Source organism: Ornithorhynchus anatinus, chromosome 4 (genome assembly GCF_004115215.2).
Source record: "Ornithorhynchus anatinus isolate Pmale09 chromosome 4, mOrnAna1.pri.v4, whole genome shotgun sequence".
NCBI classification, from domain to species: Eukaryota; Metazoa; Chordata; class Mammalia; order Monotremata; family Ornithorhynchidae; genus Ornithorhynchus; species Ornithorhynchus anatinus.
The window spans coordinates 71,283,804-71,299,152 of NC_041731.1; the positions used below are offsets into that span (position 1 = coordinate 71,283,804).

At 41.1% G+C, this 15,349-nt stretch overlaps 1 long non-coding RNA gene across 4 annotated transcripts in view; it reads left to right on the plus strand.

Annotated features, from left to right (window-relative positions):
* Positions 1 to 15,349, plus strand: part of LOC103168902 — a 49,193-nt gene that overhangs the window by 112 nt on the left and 33,732 nt on the right. The gene's annotated exons all lie outside the window — the stretch shown is intronic.

Consider the following 15,349-nt stretch of genomic DNA (forward strand, 5'->3'; position numbering starts at 1 on the left):
AAACATGCTCTTAAATATACCACATTTAATATGCATGGGGATGAGCTTCTTAATCCTGCTCAAGGACTCAAAAATGCCCATGAGAACCATTTTAAGTACATGTGCACTTCCAAAATGGTTTACCTATATTTAGCAAATACTTTGACCTAACATTTAGATTACTATTCAAGCTTTTGAAACATACTGCTGTAAAAAGCATTTTTGAGTTGGATCCGTCTCTTGTAGCTTGGGGCTAGGTATAGGTTGTGTCTGCCCACGGCAAGCGTGGTATTTGAAGATAAATTCTTGGGAGGAAAATCCATTTTTAAACCAAATCTGAAACTTCACAATGAGAACAAATCTAACATTAATGTTGAAGACAAGCCAAGTACTTTGGAAACCACTTTTTTGTATCCAAGCCCACTTCTGGGATCCTGAAATCAGCTGATTTCTAAGATCCATTTCAAGTTTTCTCAACCAAAAATGAGTACTCCAGCCTGCAGGTACTCTTGGTATCTCAGATTAGGTCCATAAATTGAGAGTGAATTGACAGAAGAAGGCATAAGACTTGACAGAAGAAGGCATAAGACTTCCATCATTCTCAGGCAATAGCATCTAATTCCAGCTTTACATAACAGGCTTTGTAGCATCTCACAAAAGTCCAGCACACTCTCCTTGCCCTTGAGGAGTGTACAATCTTTAGTCCCACTTTTTTGATCTACAAATGAAATTGTAAGTAGAGAAATCACCCTGTCATGGACTGATTAGTTTGTCAGGTTGCTAAACCCTGTTATGACATATGTTTATTCTGAGATTTTATTCTTTCCTGTTGGAAATTTTTCCATGGTGGTGGAAGACATAATGGAGCTAAATGGAAAGGCTTTATCTGAGTAAACAGTTTGTTCACCCCAAATCACTCCCAGGAAATCCTGGCAAAGATGCTTAGGAGTAGGGCGGGAGGGAAAAAGGTAGTGGAGAATGAGGTGGAGGAAAGGGGAAAGAATCTCCTCTGCTCCTAACTCTCCAGGGCTTAATGGTTTCAAGCTCCAAGCAAGTAAGGAGCAGTTCCCTGGTGAATCTACATGGACACAGGTCCGTAAGATGTACCCGATAACCCAGTGGGCCAATTCACCTCTGACACTGCACTAATTTCCTTAGTTCAAGATTAAATTAATGCTAAAATCAATCCCCACTCCAGAAAAAAACAAGAACAAATCCAAACAGGAACTCTCATTACTCTTCCCCTACATTCTTTCACCTATCCAACTCTTCCTTAGCATTAAGATATCAGTGAGTATAGAAGTGAATCTCATTCTCTCACAATTCCAGTGGGTGAAACGTCAGGAGAATGAGTGACAGCAGGGTACCCAGGCAGCACAAGGAGCTGAAATGGGATAACTACAAGGCAGTGGACAATGAAAATGCTTTACAATCTCTGCAGAGTACTACCTCAAATAACAAGCACAGTTACTGACTACTGGGAAATGGTACCAAACAGACCAACTTCTGCAAGTGAACAGAAATAGAGCAATTTTTGTTAGGAAGTAGTTGAAAAAACAGAAGAGTCATAAACCAAAGGCTTAGAAAAGCACCAAATTATATCGAAGAAACTAGAAGGGTCCCAAGCAACACTGATGTTGAAGCATGAGCAATACCCATAGTACAAGGAAGAGATCAGGAGAGTCATAAAAAACATCCATGTTGCCAAACAGAATGGCAGTCAGATCAAAGTAGTCTCACTGGACAACACACCAATCCATTTATAATACAATAAGAAAACCAGAACACAGGAATTTCTAGATTGACAGCCTTGCTAGGTAGAGAAGGCAGGGTAAGGAAAGGATTTAAGTGAAGTAGAATAGGTTTTACTGTTTACGATGTATACTTCTAGAGAGTTGATGATCATTTTTATTAGATAAATTCTGTAGTTTTTTCAGGTGCCTGGTTGTTAATGCAATTTCCACAGCAACATCAAATGTTATGGGCAGTGAATGGTGGTCCTTGGGTCAGGGGTGGCTCTGTAGCAGTCTGCTTATGTAGAATGATCAATCAATCAATCATATTTATTGAATATTTACTCTGTGCAGAGCACTGCACTAAATGCTTGGAACAGTACAACATAACAGAGTTGGTAGCCATGTTCCCTGCTCACAATGACCTAATAACCTTGAGATGCCCAATTGCCAGTTATAAAATATTGAAATGTGCTTTTCAACCTGAGGTTTCTTCATTGCATTACTGAATCTCACAAAGGACATGGACTAATGGAAAGAGCACAGGCTCTAATCCCAGCTCTATCTTTTGTCTCTATCCAGTGATTTACACAGTGAGTGGTACATAGTAAAACAAATACAATTATTGTTATTAGTATTGCTATACTACTACTATCCAAACTGTATATGTAAACTCTTTCTGTTGCTATAGTTAAGGTGAGGGCCATGAGCCTGCTTTGTTTTTAAGCTCAAGGTAAGTTAAAAGTCTAAGGAACAGAGGTTTTCAAGACTAGGAGCTTCCTGAAGGTCATAGGGCCACCATCACATCCTTCCTATATAGAAGGAATTGTTGGTCAAGTAACGTTTGTTCAGGCACTTATGCACTGTTGTGGGAAGGGATTGTCTCTATTTGTTGCTGAATTGTACTCTCCCAAGTGCTTAGTATAGTGCTCTGCACACAGTAAGTGCTCAATAAATATGATTGAATGAATGGATGAATATGCACATGTTAATAGAGTTACCACACCTCCTCCAAGAGGCCTGCCCTGGCTAAGCCTTCATTTCCCCTATTCCCTCTTCCTTCTGTGTCACCCTTACCCTTCTCACTCCCACAGCACTTCTCTGTAATTTTATTTATTTGTTTATTCAGTTATTCATTTTATGTTTGTAGCCTCCTCCAGACTGTAAACTCCTTTTGAGCAGGGATCATGACTACCGACTCTGTTAGACTGTGCTCTCCCAAGTGCTCTGCACAGAGAAGGTGCTCAATAAATATGACTGACTGATTGAAATGGAGACTTCAAAATTGAAGGGTTGTAATATATGTGTGGAGGAGTTTGAAGGTAAAAAGGACAAAGGGAAAGGGAAGAAAGAAAAGTGACTTTTTGGAGGTCTGTTTGTGTTATTTTAATTAATATTGCAAAGCATTCTAAAAGGGAGTGGACAAGCCAATATGAAGAATTTTTTATGGATTTGTTAAGCATTTACTGAGTACCAAGCACTGTACTAAGTACTGGAGTAGATATAGGTTAATCAGGTTAGAGACAATCCAGGTCAAACATGGGGCTCACATTCTTTAACGCTGCTTCTCAAGAAGCAGCGTGGCGCAGTGAGAAGCAGCGTGGCGCAGTGGAAAGAGCACGGGCTTTGGAGTCATGGCTCATGAGTTCGAATCCCAGCTCTGCCACTTGTCAGCTGTGTGACTGTGGGCAATCACTTCACTTCTCTGGGCCTCAGTTCCCTCATCTGTAAAAGGGGGATTAAGACTGTGAGCCCCACGTGGGACAACCTGATTCCCCTGTGTTTACCCCAGCGCTTAGAACAGTGCTTGGCACATAGTAAGCGCTTAACAAATACCAACATTATTATTATTATTATTATTTAACCCCATTTTACATATGAAGCATCTGAGGCATCAAGATGTGAAGTAATAATAATAATAATAATTATGGTATTTGTTAAGTGCTTACTCTGTGCCAATCACTGTTCTAAGTGCTGGGATAATCAGGGTAATCAGGTGGTTCGATGTAGGGCTGATACATTTAATCTCCAAGTTACAGATGAAGTAACTGAGGCACAGAGAAGTTAAGCGACTTGCCCAAGGTCACACAGCAGACAAGTGGCAGAGGTGGAAAAAAAACCCACATCCTCTGACTCCCAAGCCCACACTTTTTCCACTAAGCCACATCCTTAGGTGCCCAAGATCACACAGCAGAAAAGTGGAGTATCCAGGATTAGAATCCAGGTCCTTCTGACTCCTAGGCCCTAGCTCTATCCCCTAGACCATGCTATTTCTCGAGAGTAGTAGAAGCAGCGTGGCATAGTGGAAAGAGCAAGGGCTTGGGAGTCAGATGTGGTGGGTTCTAATCCCAGCTCCACTACCTATCAGCTGTGTGACTTTGGGCAAGACACTTAATTTCTCTGTGCCTCAGTTAGCTTATCTGTAAAATGGGGATGAAGACTCTAAACCCCACATGGGGCAACTTGATTACCTTGTATCTACTCCAGTGCTTTGAACAGTGCTTGGCACATAGTAAGCACTTAACAAATACCATATATCCCAGCTCTGCCACTTGTCAGCTGTGTGATTGTGGGCAAGTCACTTAACTTCTCTGTGCCTCAGTTATCTCATCTGTAAAATGGGGATGAAGACTGTGAGCCTCACGTGGGATAACCTGATTACCCTGTATCTACCCTAGTGCTTAGAACAGTGCTCTGCACATAGTAAGTGCTTAACAACTACCAACATTATTATTATGATGATGGTTATTAATTAATTAATTAATTAATTCAATAGTATGTATTTAGCAGTTATTGTGTGCTGAGCACTGTACTAAACACTTGGGAAAGTACAATACAATAATAGACACATTCTCTGCCCACAATGAGTTTACAGTCAAGAAGAGGTTAGGCAGACATTAATATAAATATATAAATTACAGATATGTACATAAGTGCTGTGGCACTGTGAGGAGGGAGGAACAGAGGGAGCAAGTTGATTTCCAAGTCCCTCAGTCCTACATGTACAGTCATATATTGCATTATGGGTTGTATATTTGGACCCAAAGAGCTATACCTTACCCAGTATGTTGTACTAAGTTCCCACAGGACACTGTAGAGGCAGATGAAATACCTCTAAGAGTATTTGAGTGGCTTAGTGGAAAGAGCATGGGCTTGGGAGTCAGAAGACATGGGTTCTAATCCTATCTCTACCACTTGTCTGTTGTATGACCTTGGGCTAGTAACTTAACTTCTCTGTGCCTCAGTTACCTCATCTGTAAAATGGGGATTAATGTGAGCCCCACGTGGGACAACCTGATTACCTTGTAACTACCCCAGCACTTAGAACAGTGCTTGGCACATAGTAAGTGCTTAAATACCAAAATTATCATCATTATTATTATTGTTGTTATTATTACAATATGTAGGGGGAGATGATGGGAAGAAGAGGGAGAAAGGATGCTGTAACAACTCTGTAGTGAGCAGCTAGGAGAAGGCAGTGCCATACTTTATTCTGCCTTAATCCTACCAGTACTAATCATCAATCAGTACTAATTATTAAGTACTCTTTTCAGTGGACTATAGTAAGCTCTTGAAAAAGAATAAAATTGACTTAATGCACTTACAATTTAGTTGGAAAGACAGATAGTAAAATAAATTACAGGAGGGGGAAACAAGAGTTTAAAGAAAGATAGGTTAGTGCAATGTGCAATTAGGGTGATTTAGAATGAGGACTGAAGAACAAAAGTGATAGAAAGTAACAATAGGAGGGACAATAGAGTGGGGAGATGAGAAATTAACTGGAAATGAGATTTAAGAAGGGCTATGAAGATGAGGGAAATATCGGTATTCTGAACAGGAAGTGGAGGGAGTTCCAGGCAGGATGTGTATAGGGAGAAAACTGATTGAGTGTTTTAAAGTTTCTGCTTAATTCAGAGAGGAACTGGCAACTATTGGAGGATTATGGAGACAAGGAGAAAAATGAAATTTTAGAAAAATGATCCAGGACGGAAGCAGGGAGGTCTGTGTGAATTTTGAGGTAGTAGTAGTAATAATAATAATAGTAATAGTAATGGTATTTCTTAACTGCTTACTATGTGCCAAGCACTATTCTAAGCACTGGGGAAGATATAAGGTATTTAGGTTGTCCCACATGGGGTTCACAGTCTTAATCCCCATTTTCAGATGAGGTAACTGAGGCACAGAGAAGTTAGGTAGCTTGGCCAAGGTCACAGAGCAGAGTTGGGATCTGATGTGTATTTGAATCAGCATAATGACAGTTTGAATGGAGAGGAAAGGGTGAATTCTGGAGATTTTGTGAAGAATGAACTGATGGGATTTGGTAATAGGCTGCATTTGGGGATTTAAAGAGAGAGGAGTAAAGGCCAATGATTAGGGTGCAGGCTGGATAGATGGGGAGATTGGACGTATTGTCAACAGTGTTGGGAAAGTCATGGGGAGGGAAAATTAATAATGGGAGGGAAATAAGACTTGATATCTGTATCAGCCTCCATGCTGACCTCCCTGCCCCTTATCTATCTACTCCAGGTACACACTTCACTCTGCTGCCCAGATCATTTTTCTACAAAAACTTTCTGGCCATGTTTCCCCAGTCCTCAAGAACTTTCAATGGTTGCCCATCCACCTCTGCATCAAACAGAGACTCCTCACTATCAGCTGTAAAGCAATCAGTTTGCCCCCTCCTATCTCACCTAGCTACTCTCCCACTACAATCCAGCCCAAACACTTTGCCCTTCTAATGCCAACCTACTCACTGTGTCTTATTTTCATCTATCTCACCACCAACTTCTCACCCACATCCTGCCTCTGGCCTGGAACATCCTCCCTCTTCATATCCCGTGGCGTAGTGGAAAGAGCATGGGCTTTGGAGTCAGAGCTCATGAGTTCGAATCCCAGCTCTGCCACTTGTCAGCTGTGTGACTGTGGGCAAGTCACTTAACTTCTCTGTGCCTCAGTTCCCTCATCTGTAAAATGGGGATTAAGACTGTGAGCCCCACGTGGGACAACCTGATTCCCCTGTGTCTATCCCAGCACTTAGAACAGTGCTCTGCACATAGTAAGTGCTTAACAAATACTAACATTATTATTATTATTATTATTATCCAATGGACAATAACCCTCCCCATCTTCAAAGCCTTAAAGAAGCACATCTCCTCCAAAAGGACTTCCCTTGACTAATTCCTCTCTTCCTTTTCTTCCACTCCCTTTTGTGTTGCCCTGACTTGCTCCCTTTATTTATCCCCTTCCCATCTCACAGAATAACCTAGTGGGTATTTATTTATTTATTTGTTTGTTTGTTTGTTTGTTCGTTCGTTCGTTCATTCATTTATTCATTCATTCATTCATTCATTCATACATTCAATCGTACTTTTCATTCTTTCAGTCGTATTTATTGAGGACTTACTGTGTACAGAGCACTGTACTAAGCACTTGGAGTGTACAATTTGGTAACAAATAGAGACAATTCCTACCCAATAATGGGCTCACAATCTAGAAGGGGGGAGAGTGGATAGAGCACAGGCCTTGGAGTCAGAAGGACTGGGGTTCTAATTCCATCCCTGCCATGTGTCTGCTGTTTGACTTTGGGCAAGTTAACTCACTTCTCTGGGCCTCATTGACTTTATCTGTAAAATGGGGATTAAGACTGTGAGTGCCATGTGGAACAGGTATAGTGTCCCACCTGATTAGCTTGTATCTGCCCCAGTGCTAAAAACAGTGCTTGCCATAGTAATCATTTAACAAATACCTTCATCATCATCACTTATATGCATATCCATAATTTATTTATTTTAATGTCTGTCTCCCCTTCTATACTGCAAGCTCACTGTGGGCAGAGAAAGTGTTATATTATACTCTTCCAAGCACTTAGTACAGTGCTTTGCACACAGTAAGCACTCAATAAATATGATTGAATGACTGAATGAAAATAAATATATAATATAAATATGCATATATAATGTATATTATTTATAAAGATATTTGGAGAAAAAGCCCTAGGGATATTCAAGATGATGAGTTGTATGGGGAACGAAAAATATGTTGCCTGGTCTTTACTGATAGGCCTCATGAAATTTTCTTCTTAACCAGGCAACAGTAATAATAGCAATAACAATGATGGCATTTGTTAAGAGCTTACTATGTGCAAAGCACTGTTCTATGTGCTGGGGAGGATAAAAAGTGATCAGGTTGTCCCACGTGGGGTTCACAGTCTTAATGGCCATTTTACAGATGAGGTAACTGAGGCACAGAGAAGTGAAGTGACTTGCCCAAAGTCCCACAGCTGACAGCGGCAGAGCCAGGATTTGAACCTATGATCTCTGACTCCTCAGAGATCTTTCCATTGAGCCACACTGCTTCTCTGAGTAGGAGGGTGAGCTAGAAATTTTGTGCTCCAATTGGAAGGATGAAAAGCCTTGTTCCAATTGGACAAGGCTTTTCTAAAATTGTCTGCCCTTGTAAAGGCATGTAGATTGGTCCAGTGTCTCCTCAAGTGAAGGCTTTAGACATCTCTAATTATTGTGCCCCCAGCCTACCTGGAACCCACAAACAGTTCTGAAGCTTTCCAGGCTGGAAGGAGGGATGGGGGAAAGGGAAAGGATGTACTAAAGCCCAGATGTCAATCATGCAGTCTTCTAATAAGCTCCTCCACACTCCTGCAAATCTGGGGCCACACCTTTGAATTCTTATTCTACTGACACCTCCAAGAATAGTACAAACTATTCAGAGATCAATTTAGCAGAACTAAAGTCTTTACTAGAAAGCGTATGCATGAATGGAATAAAGCAGACAAGCATTGAGAGATATTGCCCAATCAGCGGCCTTCTTTCTGCAAGACTCCCCTTACAGTGGTAGCAGGTGGAATACTTGTTCGTTGACTTCTGTACTCAATCAATCAAACATATTTATTGAGCACTTACTGTGTGTGGAGTACTGTACTAAGCACTTGGGAGAGTACAGTATAATAATAAGCAGATGTGTTCCCCACCCACAACGAGCTTACAGTCTAAAGGGAGAGACAGACATTAATACAAATAAATGTTATGGATACATACATAATTCCACCAAAACATGCCCCCTTTCTGCCTGCCTGCCCCAGGCACACACCCTTTCTTTGACATTCTAGTAAATCCTTTCTCCTACCTTGGTCCTTACACCAAATGAGAATCATTCCATCTCTTACCTCACCACTGTATTCACCCAGAAAACCTGATCAGAAGTCCATCAGCTGCAGGGTCTCACTGTTCTTTAATATCATTTAATTCGGTATTTGTTGAGTGCCTACTAATTTCCAAGCACTGGAATAAGTACTGGGGTAAATAGAAGATAATCAGGTCCCGCATGGGTCTGACACTCTAATAGGAATGGGAGAAGCAGCGTGGCTTAGTGGAAAGGGACCGGGCTTGGGAGTCAGAGGACGTGGGTTCTAATCCTGGCTCACCACTTGTCTGCTGTGTGACCTTGAGCAAGTCATTTAACTTCTCTGTGCCTCAGTTACCCCATATGTAAAATGGGGATTAGGACTGCGAGCCCCATGTGGTACAACCCGATTACCTTGTATCTGTCCAAGCACTTAGAACAGTGCTTTGCACATAGTAAGTGCTTAACAAATACCATTATTACTATTTATTAATGAGGGAGAATAGCAGGTCACAATGGACAGGATCTATCCAAGACATCAAGCATAAGAGAAGGATGGGAAATAACAACAACTTTTTATGGTGCTCATATATACAGCTAAGGCATTTGAAATTAGCAGAAGATGTAGGACCTAGCAGTTATTCCACACATTTAGCTGCCCTAAGGAGTTTACAGGAATTCTAAAGTCATTACTTAGCTTGCTATGTCAGAATTGAAGAGGACTTTTTTGATGTTTCTCCATCACCAGTGGAGCAAAGCTGGACTCTGTGTCTGCCCCAGTCCTATTCAACCTAATCTGCATAGTTAGGCTTGAAGATGAAACAAGAAATTTGCAAACTGGGGTTAGAAAGCACTTCAAGTGTTCTGAGAAAATCTTCCAACACTAGAGAGTTCATTAGAAGTCCTTGAATCAAATAGAAACTGCTACATGCTGCTGACTGAGCTTTAGAGTACAAATATAAGAAAACATACACATTGTTAAGAACCACCTTTCTCCATCAACAAAGCACAGGGCTTATGTACATATCCTTAAACAGCGTGGCTCAGTGGAAAGAGCACGGGCTTTGGAGTCAGGGCTCATGAGTTCGAATCCCAGCTCTGCCACTTGGCTGTGTGACTGTGGGCAAGTCACTTAACTTCTCTGTGCCTCAGTTCCCTCATCTGTAAAATGGGGATGAAGACTGTGAGCCCCACGTGGGACAACCTGATTCCCCTATGTCTACCCCAGCACTTAGAACAGTGCTCGGCACATAGTAAGCGCTTAACAAATACCAACATTATTATTATTATTAAACTCAGTTGCTTTCCCCTGCCTGTAAATTTATTTTAATATCTGCCATCCTCTAATGGATTTTAGACCCCAGGAAGGCAAGGATCATGTGTACTATTTTATTATTAATAATAATAGTGGTACTTGTTAAGTGCTTACTATGTGTCAAGCAATGTTCTAAGTGCTGGGGTAGTACAAATTAATCAGATTGGACATATTCCCTCTCCCACATTAGGCTCACACTCTTAATCCCCGTTTTTTACAGATGAGGTAACTGAGACACAGAGAAGTTAAATGACTTGTCCAAGGTCACACAGCAGACACGTGGCAGAGTCGGGATTAGAACCCATGGCCCTCTGACTACCTGTCCCATGCTCTATCCACTACACCATGCTGCTTCCCAGCAGAAGAGGGAGGGAGTTCCAGGACTTGGGCAAGAGGTCAGTGGCAAGATAGAAAAGATTGAACTACAGTAAGTAGGTTGGAGTAAACTGTGTGGGTTACTCTGTAATAGGAAACCAGTAAGGTAGATATGGGTGCTTAGTTCAGTGTTCTGCACACCTGTGCTTACTGTGTGCACTGTGTGCACTAAGTGCTTCGGGTAATAAAATACAATAGAGTTAGTAGACATATTACCTTCCAAAAAGAAGCTGTTCTCCTGCTAGATTATAGGCAGGATACATGTCTGCCAATTCTGTTACATTGTACTCTCTCAAACACTTAGTACAGTGATCTGTACTTTACACTCGGCCACTTGTCAGCTGTGTGACTTTGGGCAAGTCACTTAACTTCTCTGTGCCTCAGTTACCTCATCTGTAAAATGGGGATTAAGACTGTGAGCCCCACGTGGGACAACCTGATTCCCCTGTGTCTACCCCAGATCTTAGAACAGTGCTCGGCACATAGTAAGCGCTTAACAAATACCAACATTTTTATTATTATTATTATTATGATCTGCACACAGTAAGTGCTCATTAAATATTATTGATTCTTTGATGGAGCTTTAGAGACTTGAAGATACAGACATTAACAAACAGCAGTGTGGCTAAGTGGCAAGAAAACGGGCTTGGGAGTCAGAGGATGTGAGTTCTAATTCCACCTCCACCACTTGTCTGCTGCTGTGTGACTTGGGCCAGACACTTAGCTTCTCTGTGCCTCAGTGACCTCATCTGTCAAATGGGGATTAAGACTATGAGCCCCATGTGGGTCAACCTGATTACCTTGCATCTACCCCAGCACTTAAAACAGTGCTTGGCACATAGTAAACACTTAATGAATACCATAATTATTATTATAAATTATAATTGGAAGAAATGGCAGAATGTAAGACCCGGAGCATATCTATCAACTCTTTTATATTGTACTCTCACTAGCTTTTAGTACACTGCTCTGTACACACTAAGTGCTCAATTAATATGATTGATTGATTGATGTATATATATGTATATAAGTTCTAGGGGGCTAAGAGTGGGGTGAAAATCAAGGGTTTACAGATACATCTCTGAGTCCATAGGTGACACAGAAGGAAGGATTGGTAGGGGAAATGGGGATTTAGTCAAGGAAGGCATCATAGAGGAGATATGATTTTTAGGAGGTCTTTGAAGGTAGGGAGAACCTTCTATTGTATATGAAGGTGGAAAGTGTTCCAGACCAGAAGAAGTTGCGGGCAAAGTTTTGGTGGTGGGATGGATGAGATTGAGGTACAGAGAGTTGATTGACATGAGAGAAGTCAAGTGTGCAGGTAAGATAGTAGTAGGAGATCAGTGAAATAAGTGAGGCAAGGAAGAGCAGACTGAGTGCTTTGAAGTCAAAGGCAAGGAGCTTCTGTTTAATGCAGAGATGGATCAACAATCACTGGAAGTTTATGAGGACTGGGGAGATATGGACTAAACTTTATTAGTAAAATGATCTGGGCAGTGGAGTGAAGAATGGATTGGAGAGTGGAGGCCAAAGAGGAGGTTGATTCTGTAGTCAAATTGGAATGTGATAAAGGCTTGGATCTGTGTGGTAGCACTCTGAATAAAGAGAGGAAAGGGAGAACTCTCTGGAGATGTGATGGTAGAAAAAACAAAATTTGGGGACAGATTGAATATGTGGTTGAATGAAGGAGATAAGTCAAGGACAAAGCCAGGATTATGAACTTGTGAAAGAGGGAGGATAATGATGTTGTCTACAATGATAGGACAGTCATGGGGAGGACAGAGTTTAGATGGGAGGATGAAGAATTCTGTTTTGGACATGTTAAGTTTGAGGTGTAGGTGGAACATCCAAGTAGAGATGTCCTGAAAACAGGAGGAAATGTGAGACTGCAGAGAAGCAGCATGTTCTAGTGGAAGGAACAAAGGCATGACAGTCTGAGGGCCTGGGTTCTAAACCTGGTTAGGCCACATCTGCTGTGTGATCATGGGCAAGTCACTTAACTTCTCTAAGACTCAATTGCCTCATCTGTAAAATGGGAATTAAGACTGTGAGCCCTATGTGGGACAGGGATTGTGTCCAACTCGATTACCTTATATATCTACCTCAGCACTTAGTTCGCTGTCTAGCACATAGCAAACACTTAATAAAGAACATGAAAAAATAGGAAAGAGGCCAGTGGTGGAGAGGTAGTTATAGGAATCATCTACTTAGGTTTGGTAATTGAACCCATGGGAGTGAATGAGTTTTCCAAGGGAATGAGTGTAGATGCAGAACAGAAGATGACCCAGAACTGAGCCTTGAGGGATGCAGAGAAGGAGCCTGAGAGACTGAGAAGCAGCATGGCCTCGTGTAAAGATTACAAGCCTGGGAGTTACAGGAGCTGAGTTCTAATCCGGGTTCTGCCAATTGCCTGCTATATGACCTTGGAAAGTCACTTTAGTTCTCTGTGACTCATTTGCTTCATTATGTAATATCCCTCACTCAGTGGTATTTACTGAGTGCTTACTATGTGCAGAGCATTGTACTAAACTCTTGGGAGAGTAAAATCCAACAGAATTAGCAGTAATGTTCCCTGATGAAATTCCTATTCTCCCTTCTACTTAGACTGTGAGCTCCATGTGAGACAGGGACTGTGTCCAACCTGCTTAACTTGTATCTACTTCAGTACTCAGAATAGCGGTTGCCATACTGTAAGCACTTTACAAATAATGATAATTAAATTTTTTGTTAAGTGCTTACGATATGCCAAGCAGCGTTCTAAGCGCTGGCATAGATCCTTTGACTTTTGAAATGTGACTTTTCCTTTCCATCCTCATCACTAGATCTGCATTCAGACTCTGGTCAACTCTCACCTGGGCCATTGAAAGCTTCTTAATGTAGACTGTGAGCCCATTATTGGGCAGGGATTGTCTCTATCTGTTGCCAAATTGTACATTCCAAGTGCTTAGTACAGCGCTCTGCAAATAGTAAGCACTCAATAAATACTATTGAATGAATACATGCCAATTGGGGTGGACCTAGTCCTTGTCCTACATGGGGCTCACAGTCTCAATCCCCATTTTACAGATGAGATAACTGAGGCACAGAGAAGTGAAATGACTTGTCCATGGTCATATAGCAGACAAGTGGAGGGGCCAGGACTACAACCTCTGACCTTCTGACTTCAAATCCCATAATCATAATTATTAGAAGAAGCAGCCAAAGAGATAGGAGGAGAGCCAGGAGAGGAAAGTGTCAGTGGAGCCAGGGTTAGCTAATGGTCCCTTTCAAAGTATAGGACCCGGCCTGCAATAATAGGCTGAAGACATGTGGGATAGAGGCAGGGAGAGAATTAGAAAGGTCCAGAAAGGAATTGTCTTTCCTGCAGTCCCGAGACATTACAACTTGTGGAGCTTAGGATCATGGGCTATGACAGCAATTAGTGCATTACCTATCTCTGGATTTTTTGTATTATGGTCATTTGGAACCAGGGTTCATCTGAATGTGTCTGTGTATGTAGGTGTCTGTGTGAGTTTATGCCCAGTTTGGGAGATCCGGGAATTCATTACAAATTTTGTTGTTCAGAAGTGAAGAATTAACTGCATTTTTAACTATTTCTCTCTGGCAGCTTAATTTGAAATGTCTCTTTAGTAAAATTCCAGTTTTCTAAGAATGGCAGTAAATTGTTGCATCTCAGAATCTCTAGTTCAAGTTCCTTGAATATTTTTCTATTGATAATTTTCTCAAAATAATTTGAAAAGACTTTCCTACATGCCCAGGCAGCCTGAATCTTGGCATTAGCTTTCTAGCCACTGCTAAGTAAAGATTTTATTCTATTTTTTTTAAATTTTAACCTAACTGCAGTTTTTTTAGCATAACACAACTCAAATGAGCAGACCATGATTAATTCATTTTCACAGTCAATCACTTTACCAAATTGTTCATCTACTTGGTATGACATTCCATTACTAAATATATTACCCCAGTGATGTGAATATATTCTGGGAATACATTGAAATCTCTAAATAAGCAAAACCTAGACAGAAAAAAAAATTCCCTTTTTAAGCATATTTAAAGAGATATGTCAGATATTCTCAAAAACTAAGAAAAAGCTTTTAATAAAACATATTTGCCCTTAAGAGATTTCACTTAGAGATAGTAAAAATTAAGGTAACATCACTTCTTTGCTATCTTCTATCTATCAATCAATCTATCAATCCATCTATCTTTCCATTGTTCTTTCCCTCATGCCGTTAACCTCTGTGTCTGCTTTCCTTTCTTCTGCTCAATTTTTGAATGTGAAACAGAGTGAGGTGAGAGGTGGGGTGAGAAGCAGCGTGGCTCAGTGGAAAGAGCACGGGCTTTGGAGTCAGAGGTCATGGGTTTGAATCCCAGCTCTGCCGCTTGTCAGCTGTGTGACTTTGGGCAAGTCACTTAACTTCTCTGAGCCTCAGTTCCCTCATCTGTAAAATGGGGATTAAGACTGTGAGCCCCACGTGGGACAACCTGATTCCCTTGTGTCTACCCCAGCGCTTAGAACAGTGCTCTGCACATAGTAAGTGCTTAACAAATACCAACATTATTATTACACGAAGTGCTGTGAATGAAATTTAATTTGCATAAGAGGTGTTTGATTGGCTTACAAAGTTGTCAGTTCTACTGATCAATTCTACCGTTCATAAGGCAAAGGGGCTGAACTATGGTCCATCGTGGTGCCATCTTCCCTCTTTCCCAGTCATGTGATACAATCTGACACTAATTAGAACACCAGTCATGTGATGCAGTACAGATTCATCCAAGACCTAGGAAGACTCATAGTGTTTTTGAGCCA